Source organism: Emys orbicularis, chromosome 4, assembly GCF_028017835.1.
Source record: "Emys orbicularis isolate rEmyOrb1 chromosome 4, rEmyOrb1.hap1, whole genome shotgun sequence".
NCBI lineage: Eukaryota > Metazoa > Chordata > Testudines > Emydidae > Emys > Emys orbicularis.
In genome coordinates this window covers 107,462,397-107,472,079 of record NC_088686.1, presented here as the reverse complement: position 1 = coordinate 107,472,079, position 9,683 = coordinate 107,462,397, and the positions used below count along the sequence as shown (strand labels likewise).

General features: G+C 47.8%; 1 pseudogene; it reads right to left on the bottom strand.

Moving 5' to 3' along the window:
* Positions 1 to 8,219: 8,219 nt before the first annotated feature.
* The window catches only part of LOC135877782 (NACHT, LRR and PYD domains-containing protein 3-like), a 99,003-nt pseudogene continuing 97,539 nt past the window's right edge, over positions 8,220 to 9,683 (bottom strand).

The following is a 9,683-nucleotide window of genomic DNA, read 5'->3' as shown; positions in this document are numbered from 1 at the left end:
ACTGAGCCTGCCTCCCAATATCCGAGGTGTGGTGGCTTCGTGCAGGTGAGCGCTTGCAGAAGGGCCCCTTCAATGGGGAGCAGGGTTGCTGGGGTGGGGATGCTCAAAAGGATCCCAAGGTAGGCTTTCCCCTGGACCATGACACCACCTGAGCTGGTCACAGATCAGAGTATCCACCATGTGTGCGAAGGTAGGATAGTACCTGGTACCTGTGGAGACTCACCCCGTTGCCCCTGATGATGAGAGATGTGATGGTGTAGGTCTGATTGCGGGAGTTAAGGATCCTCGCAGTGCCTAGTCCTGGGTGGGGACTTTAACACTGCACTTGACTCGTGTGGCCCCACTGGCAGACAGACTTGCTAGGCCTCCACAGACATCTTCAGGGAGATCATCGACCATCCTTTCCTGGTAGAAGTCTGGCATGACCACCTGGATGATTCCACTACCATCACCTATGCCTGGGTGGAGGAGTCTCAGTCATGGCACTCCTGCTTGGACCGCATCTACATCTTCTGTTTTACCATCTTGCAGGCTCACTCCTCCGGCATACGGACAGCCCACTTCTGAGATTACCATATGGTGGCTGTGATGGTTGTGTTAACACCTGAGTGGCCAGGGCCTGCCTACTGGCATTTTAAGAAGAGCCTGCTGGAGGAGTGGGCTTTGTAGCATCCTTCTGGGAGTTCTGGCTGGAGGGGGCATGGGCATGCCTTTCTCTCAGTGCGGAGGTGTTGGGACACGGGTGCACGTCAGGCTCCTTCTCCACGTCTACACCCAGGTGGCCAATTGGAAGAGGATACGATAATAGAACAGTTGGAGTGGGAGGTTATAGAGCTGGATCAGTGCCTAGCTGTTTGACCAGGGATCCATCCCTCTGCAGGGAGTGTCAGGAAAAGCAGGACAAACTCCAGGCCCTCGACAACCATTGGGCCCAAGGCACTTTTGTTTGGTCATGTTTCTAGCTCCTTATGGAGATGGATTGCAGCCCCTGCTTCACCTATGCCTGGAGAAGAAGAGGGGTGCCAAAAAGCACGTCACCTGCCTCCTGGAGGATCTTATAGATCTGGTGGAGATGCAGGAAAGGGCAAGGGCTTTCTACGCCAATGTCTTTTCCCTGGATCCAACCGACGTTCACACATGTAGGATCCTGTTGGATGAACTCCCTCTGGTCAGACTGGGCAACGGGGATCAGCTGGAGCTTCCTTTCACTCTGGCCAAGTGCTCGGAAACCCTCCCTCTGTTGCCGGCCAACCAATCTCCAGCCATTGACAGGATGACCATGGAGTTCTACTGAATGTTTTGAGACGTCCTTGGCCTGGACCTTGCCATCACCTGGGCCAAGTCCCTGTGGAGCAAGGTGCTCCCCCTGTCATGCAGGAGAGCCTGGTCACTCTGCTGCAGAAGAATGGGGACCTCCACGATCTGAGGAATTGGCACCCAGCTTTCCTGCTCAACATGGAATATAAGGTCATAGCAAAGGCCATCTCGCTGCAGCTGAAGTCCGAGCTGGCGGACGTGATCAACCCCGATCAGACCTACATTGTCCAGGGGCAGACCATCCTCAGCAACTTCTAGCTGGTCGAGGACTTTCCTCATCTCAGTGAGCTGGACTCACAGATGGTTCTGCTGGTGTATGCTGATGACATACTCCTTGTGGCCCACGAGCTGGGAGACCTGGGTGCAGGTGGAACCTTGCAAAGTCATGTAATCAGCAGCCTCCTCTGCTCAGGTCAAGTGGGTCAAGAGCTGTGACCTGATGGTTGGGAACAGGTGCAAGGGTGCCATTTAGCGAGGGGAGGGCTGAAGTCCCCCCACCCCCCGCAAATTTCATACCCTAGCTGGGAGCAACACTGCTTGCTCTGTCCTCTCCCCCACTCCCCTCACGAGCCCGGAGCAATGTGGCTCACTCTTCTCCTCTCCCTGGGCTGGCTATTTTTTGCTCAGCCAATAGGAATGCAGAAGTGTATCTGACAAAGCCAATAGCAGGGCTGGGAGCTTCTGCCGCACTTTTTTCAAATTCATTTTCTTGAAACAAACAGGCTCAGCGTCCAGGGAGTGGTCAGGGGAGGGAAGGTCGGAAGATGCTTGCTGCAGATTTCATCCTGATCTGCCCCCCACCTTCACATGTTGACATGTTACAAAGGCAGGAGCAAGCCCCTTGTGACACCAGTAGACACAGGGCTCCTCAGGCAGGGGAGGGGGCTGCTGCCCCAGGCACATTCAGGGGATAATTATCCCCACAGACAGCCCAGCTTTGGAAGTTTCAGGCTGCAAGAGCGGTGCTGAAGGATGACCACCTGAGATCTTTCCCTGCTGTCAAGAAACAAACATGTTCTGTCACACCACAAACCTTGTTTAAATTACACTTAAAACATTCCCATTTTTTCCAACTCTCTAATTTTTTGGAGGAATGGCAGTACCCCAGTGTGGTGATTTAGTCTACCATTTAGTCGCACTTGTCTGTAAGAGTCTTTCCTTTGCCTACAATGGGTTTTGGGTCAGGTTACCAAGTAGGGCCATATAGGCTGTTACACACAAATGCTGATTCCTCTGTGAATGCCTTGATCTTACCAAAACTCCCCAGGGTTGCATTTTTCTAGGGCCTTTTTCCTAGAACACCTTTTGAGGAGTTGCTGCTCCTTAATATATGTGCAGAATGATACAAGCAATTGCTTCCCTTAAGCAGCCATTTTATAGCTGTGTTCTGTTGTGCTGTATCTCCTTGTCTTCCAACTGGTAAGTAATCTTAGCTCCTGTTTACTTACTCTTTAATATTTCTGAGGTTGGCAGAGTCTCACAAAATTGAGTACTATCCGTGAATTTCAATGAAGTGATGTTTACTCTCTCAAATCCTTCCAACTTAATCCTTTGTATTTATCATAACTATTTGTCACTGTCCCCTATTTTATAAGGAAGGCCAAAAAAGAGTCTGTTGCTGCTCAGAAAAATGTTTATTTAAAGCAAGCCCTTCCTGAAGAGGGTGAGGGCAGAATTTCTGTGAAAGCTGAATTGTTGTTTAGAGAAACTCCTGAAAGGGGGAAACAGCCTAGCAGAGTCAGCCAGATCCTCAAGCCAGCAGGAGCAGCGACCCCTGGACACTGATGATGTCATTAGAACATTTTCTAAAGTTTTAAATGGGCATTCTCTCCTCTGTGCTGATTGGCTATTTGCTTCAGTTCCCTCCTTCACAATCTTTTCACATCAGCTTCACTCTACAGATGCCCTTCTTACCCTCCTAATTCCTCCCTTTCCCCTTCTCACTTGTTCTGTCTCCCCACCCCCATCCTTCTCCTGTATTTCTAGTTAGCTAATCCATGCCTAACTCTACCAACACCAAAACAAAACAAATTAAATTTGTGGAACTAACATGCCTTTTGCTGCTGTGACATTGTTCTCACCAATCATACGTTACACCCCCTTCCTTTATACTGTGTTTGTGTTGTCTATTTAGATTATAAACTGTGTTCGTTCAGTGCCCAACACAATGGGGCCACTTTCTTGACTGGTCCCTAGGTGCTTCTGTAATAAACATGATATTAATTAATTAATTAATTAATCTCCTGACAGCAGAGGAATGTAGGGACTCGGGATTCCTAGGTTCAGTTCCAGGTTCAGGAGGGGTGGGTGCTTGATTTACATGTAGGATAACAGACCAGTTAGTCTGTTAGCAGGTATAGGACTTTTCTGCTCCTGTTCTCACCTCCCTCTCTGATCCTATCCTACCCACATCTATGCCTATGTAGCCCTCCCCTCCTTCTGTTCCTTTCCAACCCCTGCCCCTGGCTTCTGTCCCCTCCCATTGTGCTTCCCTCCTTCACTGGCTCCTGTTTCCCACTGTTCCCTACTCCCTTCTGGTTACAGTTCACACTCCCACTTTGCTTCTCCTTACTCTCTCATTCCTCAACTCCCTTCTCCTCATGTTCCCTCACCTCATGTCTGTTGGTGAGAGAGACAATCTTTCAAACTACACAGAGCTCTTCCCTCAGAGTACCTTTCCTAGACCTGTAGAAGAGCAGGGGAAGTGCAGCCCAGAGGTGACTCCTAGAGCAAGGGGTGGGGGAAAGGAAAGTGGATGTGGTGGTGGTTGCTTTGAGAAGGGAAATCACTGACACAGGGAGTCTTTGACAGCAGCTGGTGTTTTCTCTCCTCTGAAGGGTGTGTAATGGGGAGTGGCACCTGCTCATCATCAAGAGAGAAGGAAGAGGCTAAACATCATGGATAGTGGGAATTAAAGAAGGAAACAACAAGCCCTGAGATGAGTCCTATTCATCTGCACACTGCCAGGTGGAGCTTTGAGGCCTTGCTTGAGGACTCATGGGGATAGATGGTGTCAGAAGCAACTCAGCCCTCCAGGCACTTTGTCTGATGTACTTGGGAGAGGATAGGGGCCAGTCATTAGAAGTTAGGGGCATTAACCCCAATGGTGGACAGCTGCTACAAAAGGAGGCTGATTTTGCTGTTCATTCTGCTGGTGATTTTGGGGCAGATTTTCAGGAGAGCCCAGGCTCCAGGTCTTTTGAAAATCTGGACTAACGTGTCACAGTGGGAACAGCTGAGTATAGAGCTCTTTTGAAAATCTGGCCTCAAGTCCCCAGAGTTTCCCTGGATCTCACAGGTATGGGGTGGCCCTTCTCCCTTGAGAGAAGAATCATAGAATCATAGAATCATAGAATATCAGGGTTGGAAGGGACCTCAGGAGGTCATCTAGTCCAACCCCCTGCTCAAAGCAGGACCAATTCCCAACTAAATCATCCCAGCCAGGGCTTTGTCAAGCCGGGCCTTAAAAACCTCCAAGGAAGGAGATTCCACCACCTCCCTAGGTAACGCATTCCAGTGCTTCACCACCCTCCTAGTGAAATAGTGTTTCCTAATATCCAACCTAGACCTCCCCCACTGCAACTTGAGACCATTGCTCCTTGTTCTGTCATCTGCCACCATTGAGAACAGCCGAGTTCCATCCTCTTTGGAACCCCCCTTCAGGTAGTTGAAGGCTGCTATCAAATCCCCCCCCTCATTCTTCTCTTCTGGAGACTAAACAATCCCAGTTCCCTCAGCCTCTCCTCATAAGTCATGTGCTCCAGACCCCTAATCATTTTTGTTGCCCTCCGCTGGACTCTTTCCAATTTTTCCACATCCTTCTTGTAGTGTGGGGCCCAAAACTGGACACAGTACTCCAGATGAGGCCTCACCAATGTTGAATAAAGGGGAACGATCACGTCCCTCGATCTGCTGGCAATGCCCCTACTTATACAGCCCAAAATGCCGTTAGCCTTCTTGGCAACAAGAGCACACTGTTGACTCATATCCAGCTTCTCATCCACTGTGACCCCTAGGTCCTTTTCTGCAGAACTGCTACCTAGCCATTCGGTCCCTAGTCTGTAGCTGTGCATGGGATTCTTCCGTCCTAAGTGCAGGACTCTGCACTTGTCCTTGTTGAACCTCATCAGGTTTCTTTTGGCCCAATCCTCTAATTTGTCTAGGTCCCTCTGTATCCGATCCCTACCCTCTAGTGTATCTACCACGCCTCCTAGTTTAGTGTCATCGGCAAACTTGCTGAGAGTGCAGTCCACACCATCCTCCAGATCATTAATAAAGATATTAAACAAAACTGGCCCCAGGACCGACCCTTGGGGCACTCCGCTTGAAACTGGCTGCCAACTAGACATGGAGCCATTGATCACTACCCGTTGAGCCTGACGATCTAGCCAGCTTTCTATCCACCTTACAGTCCATTCATCCAGCCCATACTTCTTTAACTTGGCAGCAAGAATACTGTGGGAGACCGTATCAAAAGCTTTGCTACAGTCAAGGAATAACACATCCACTGCTTTCCCCTCATCCACAGACCCAGTTATCTCCTCATAGAAGGCAATTAGGTTAGTCAGGCACGACTTCCCCTTGGTGAATCCATGCTGACTGTTCCTGATCACTTTCCTCTCCTCTAAGTGTTTCATAATTGATTCCTTGAGGACCTGCTCCATGATTTTTCCAGGGACTGAGGTGAGGCTGACTGGCCTGTAGTTCCTCGGATCCTCCTTCTTCCCTTTTTTAAAGATGGGCACTACATTAGCCTTTTTCCAGTCATCCGGGACCTCCCCCGATCGCCATGAGTTTTCAAAAATAATGGCTAATGGCTCTGCAATCTCATCCGCCAACTCCTTTAGCACCCTCGGATGCAGCGCATCCGGCCCCATGGACTTGTGCACGTCCAGTTTTTCTAAATAGTCCCGAACCACTTCTTTCTCCACAAAGGGCTGGTCACCTTCTCCCCATATTGTGCTGCCCAGTGCAGCAGTCTGGGAGCTGACCTTGTTTGTGAAGACAGAGGCAAAAAAAAAAAAAAAAGAAGAAGAAACAAGCAGAAATGTATTCAAATAGAAAAGGGAAGAGCCACAGGTTTGTTTGTTTGTTTTTAATATGTCTAGCATTGGCATCTGCTCTCACCTGCCCTGTTTGTAACTGTAAAAACACACATCCCTATTCCCAGCAGGGTGCATTTCAAAAGGTATTTCATGAAACTGGTGATTTCTCTGAGCAGATACTAGCTTCAGCCCCAGCCCCAGCCCTGGGAACTTCAAAAGCAGGCACCACGATGGATGGGGCTTAGATGGGGTTGATTAGAATCCTCAGTGTCCTGGGGCCTATTTTGTTTTTATTCATTGCATATGAAAATTAATGTGTCAAAAGTAATTAAAATGCTCTAAAAAAGAATGCTGCAAGCTAAAGAATAAGAGTGCATTTTAGTAAATGCATTTTAATTAAGAGTTGGTTTTAAAAAATGATACCAAAGTGCTGGGGAGTTAGTTATCTTGAGTGGGCCCAGCTATATTTACATTTCCAAAGCTGGCAGGTCGGGCACATATAGAGAGTCCTTCCTGTAAGTGATGGAAAGAGACTTAATTTTCAGATTGTTCTTGCGTGACACACTGTACCTCAGGATAGCACCCTGTAACCCCGATATTCATCATTCATATATGGTTGTAATGTTTCATACAGGGCATGTCACGTGAGGTATTATATGAGAGGCCATGATCAACTGAAACCCATTGTCCTGCTCAATTAGATTTTGCTGTGTGGTTCTTGCTGAAATGTGTTGTAAGTTTGAGAATCTCTACTGCCAGGTGGGTGTTAACCGACCATTAATTAACTCTATGACTCAGTTGCACAAGTCCACACAGTGGGTGTTTACTTGATCACTGTGACTCAACAAAGCCCATCAAGCATGCAATCACTATGATGCAGCAAAGCCCACCAGGAATGTCTTGGCAAGTGTCTTCTAGGCACATGCACTAAGAATATAAAATAGGGGACAGTGGCACCATGCTGTGGCCTTTCTCCTCCCCCACCTACGCTGGAAGCAACAAGGACACTGAGAACACAAGAACTTCAACACAGGAGACTAGTCCCAGGTTCAAGTAAGAAACCTGTGTATTATGAATTGTAACATTTAGTGGGGTGAGAAAACTGCTTGATCTAAATACTACCTAGTGTTTTAAAGTTTAAGATTTAGATTTAGATTTAATTGGGGTTGGTCCTGCTTTGAACAGGGGGTTGGACTAGATGACCTCCTGAGATCTCTTTCAACCCTAATCTGCTAGGATTCTGTAATTGTGTGTTTACCTTTTATTTTCTTGGGTAACTACCTCTGACCTGTTATGCCTACCACTTATAATCAGTTAAACTCTATCTTTCTATAGTTAATAAATCTGTTTTATATTTTACCTAAAACAATGCATTTTGCTTGAAGTGCTTGGGAACTCTCAGCTCAGGTTAGAAAGCCTAGCGTATATCCTCTCCACATTGAGGGAGGGGTGGACTGGGTACTAAACTTATACTGGTCAGGCTTCTGACTAGGGCAAGACAGTACAGCGCTGGGGAGCAAGACTGGGGAACTGGGGCGGCAGAATTGGCTGGAGCCTCTCTATTGTTGGTTTATGAGTGGCTGGGAGAAGCATTCATGTAACTCAGTTGGGTGTGTCCCTTCCTGTGGATGTCTGTGTAAGTGCAGTTTTTGCACTTTTGCACTGCCAGAGTTTTGTAGCTTGTCACAGCATCACAGTATGAGAGGGAACTCAGGCTGGTGGGACAGAGGGCTCAGCGGTACACCAGTTCCAGGTTGTACCCCAAGAACTCCATCACGCCTTGTAACAGTAGAGAGCAGACACCAGCTATGCACCCTGTTGAGCATGTATAAATGCATAAAGGAGGCAAAATATTACTTACCCCAGTCTTTGTAATTTGCAGTTTTGATGTTTCAGTCCCTCACATAGTAGTTCCACTCCAGAATCTCCTATATATTGATTATAACTGAGGTCCAGCTCTGTCAGGCTCTGGCTGGTTCTGAGAACAGTGGCAAGAGCCCCACAGCAAGCGGCTGTGACACCGCACCCCCACAAGCTGCAGAAGAGAGAAATGGAGAGAAGGGGAATCAAGGTGTGAATGGAGCTCATCACAGCTCTTCTGACAGGTGACCCCATCCACTAGCCCCCATTCCTGACCAATCAGCATCGAGAATGAGCCAGAAGTCCTGCTACAGACTCTGTCCCAAGCCCTACCCCTTGTCCAGTGAGAAACCAGCAGTGGGTGTGACTTCCTGTCTAAACCCCAACGCTTGCCTTTTACCCTTCACCAGTCAACAGTGAGAATGGCCTAGACACTGCAAATCTCTGCCACTGACCAATGAGGAATAAGGTTTGGGTAAGACTTCCTTCCTAAGCACCGCCCACTCACCCTTTTCATTGGCCACCCAGAATTCAGAAAGGGTAAAAAGTTGCCCTTTAAGTCCTACCCACTCAGATCTTGACCAATCAAGTGAGACTTGGTACTGATCAGCCCTGGGATGGTGCGACCCAATCTGAGCTGGTCCATTGCTACAGGGAGGCTGTAGAGGAGCCCCCTCCCCAGGCAGCTGGGCCAGGCTCAGAGTAGGAGAAGCTGGGAGATCCTGCTCTTCATGACTGGCACTAGCTCTGCTGCGCCACTGCAGAACACAGCCATCTCTTGTCTCTGCCCCCAGCCCATCAGCTTCCAGCTCTGACCATCAGGCCTGGGAAGGGGAGGAAGCCAAACAGGCCAAACAGTGGCAGAATCACACCCACCTACCTCTGAGACCAGGGAACAAAGGCGTGAGAGACAACGAGAGGAAGATCCCCACAGCAGGGTGTTACCCAGGATCTGGGGAGGGAAAAGCTCCTGAAAGGAGGGCAACTGTGTGACTCTGTTGGCAGGGCCAGTTCCAGAGTCCAGGGTGGAAAAAATCAATGATTTAAAAAAAATAAAAATAAAAATCAGATTTTATTTAAATCGGATGTTTTTATTTAAATCGGATTTTTGAGGAAAAAGATAGTTTTAATTAAGATACATTATAGCTCAAAGATATCTCATCATGAAATAGGGATTATAAATTCTAATTATATAGTATGAGACAATATTGTCATGTAATGTTTAAGAAAATTTTTGTAAATGAGTTCCAATAGTTCATGGATTAGGGACCCAATCTTATGGGGTTCCGGGGGCTTCTGGGACTCAGTGCTCGGTCCAGAAGATACCATCAGAGATGCTTAGTTTTGCAGTTCTCAAACTGTGGATTTGTGTCTCCAGGGATAACATGCTTGTTAACAGCAAAAATGTTTTTAAAATAAATACATAAATAATATATAGAGGTGAGAAATAACAGACCTCAA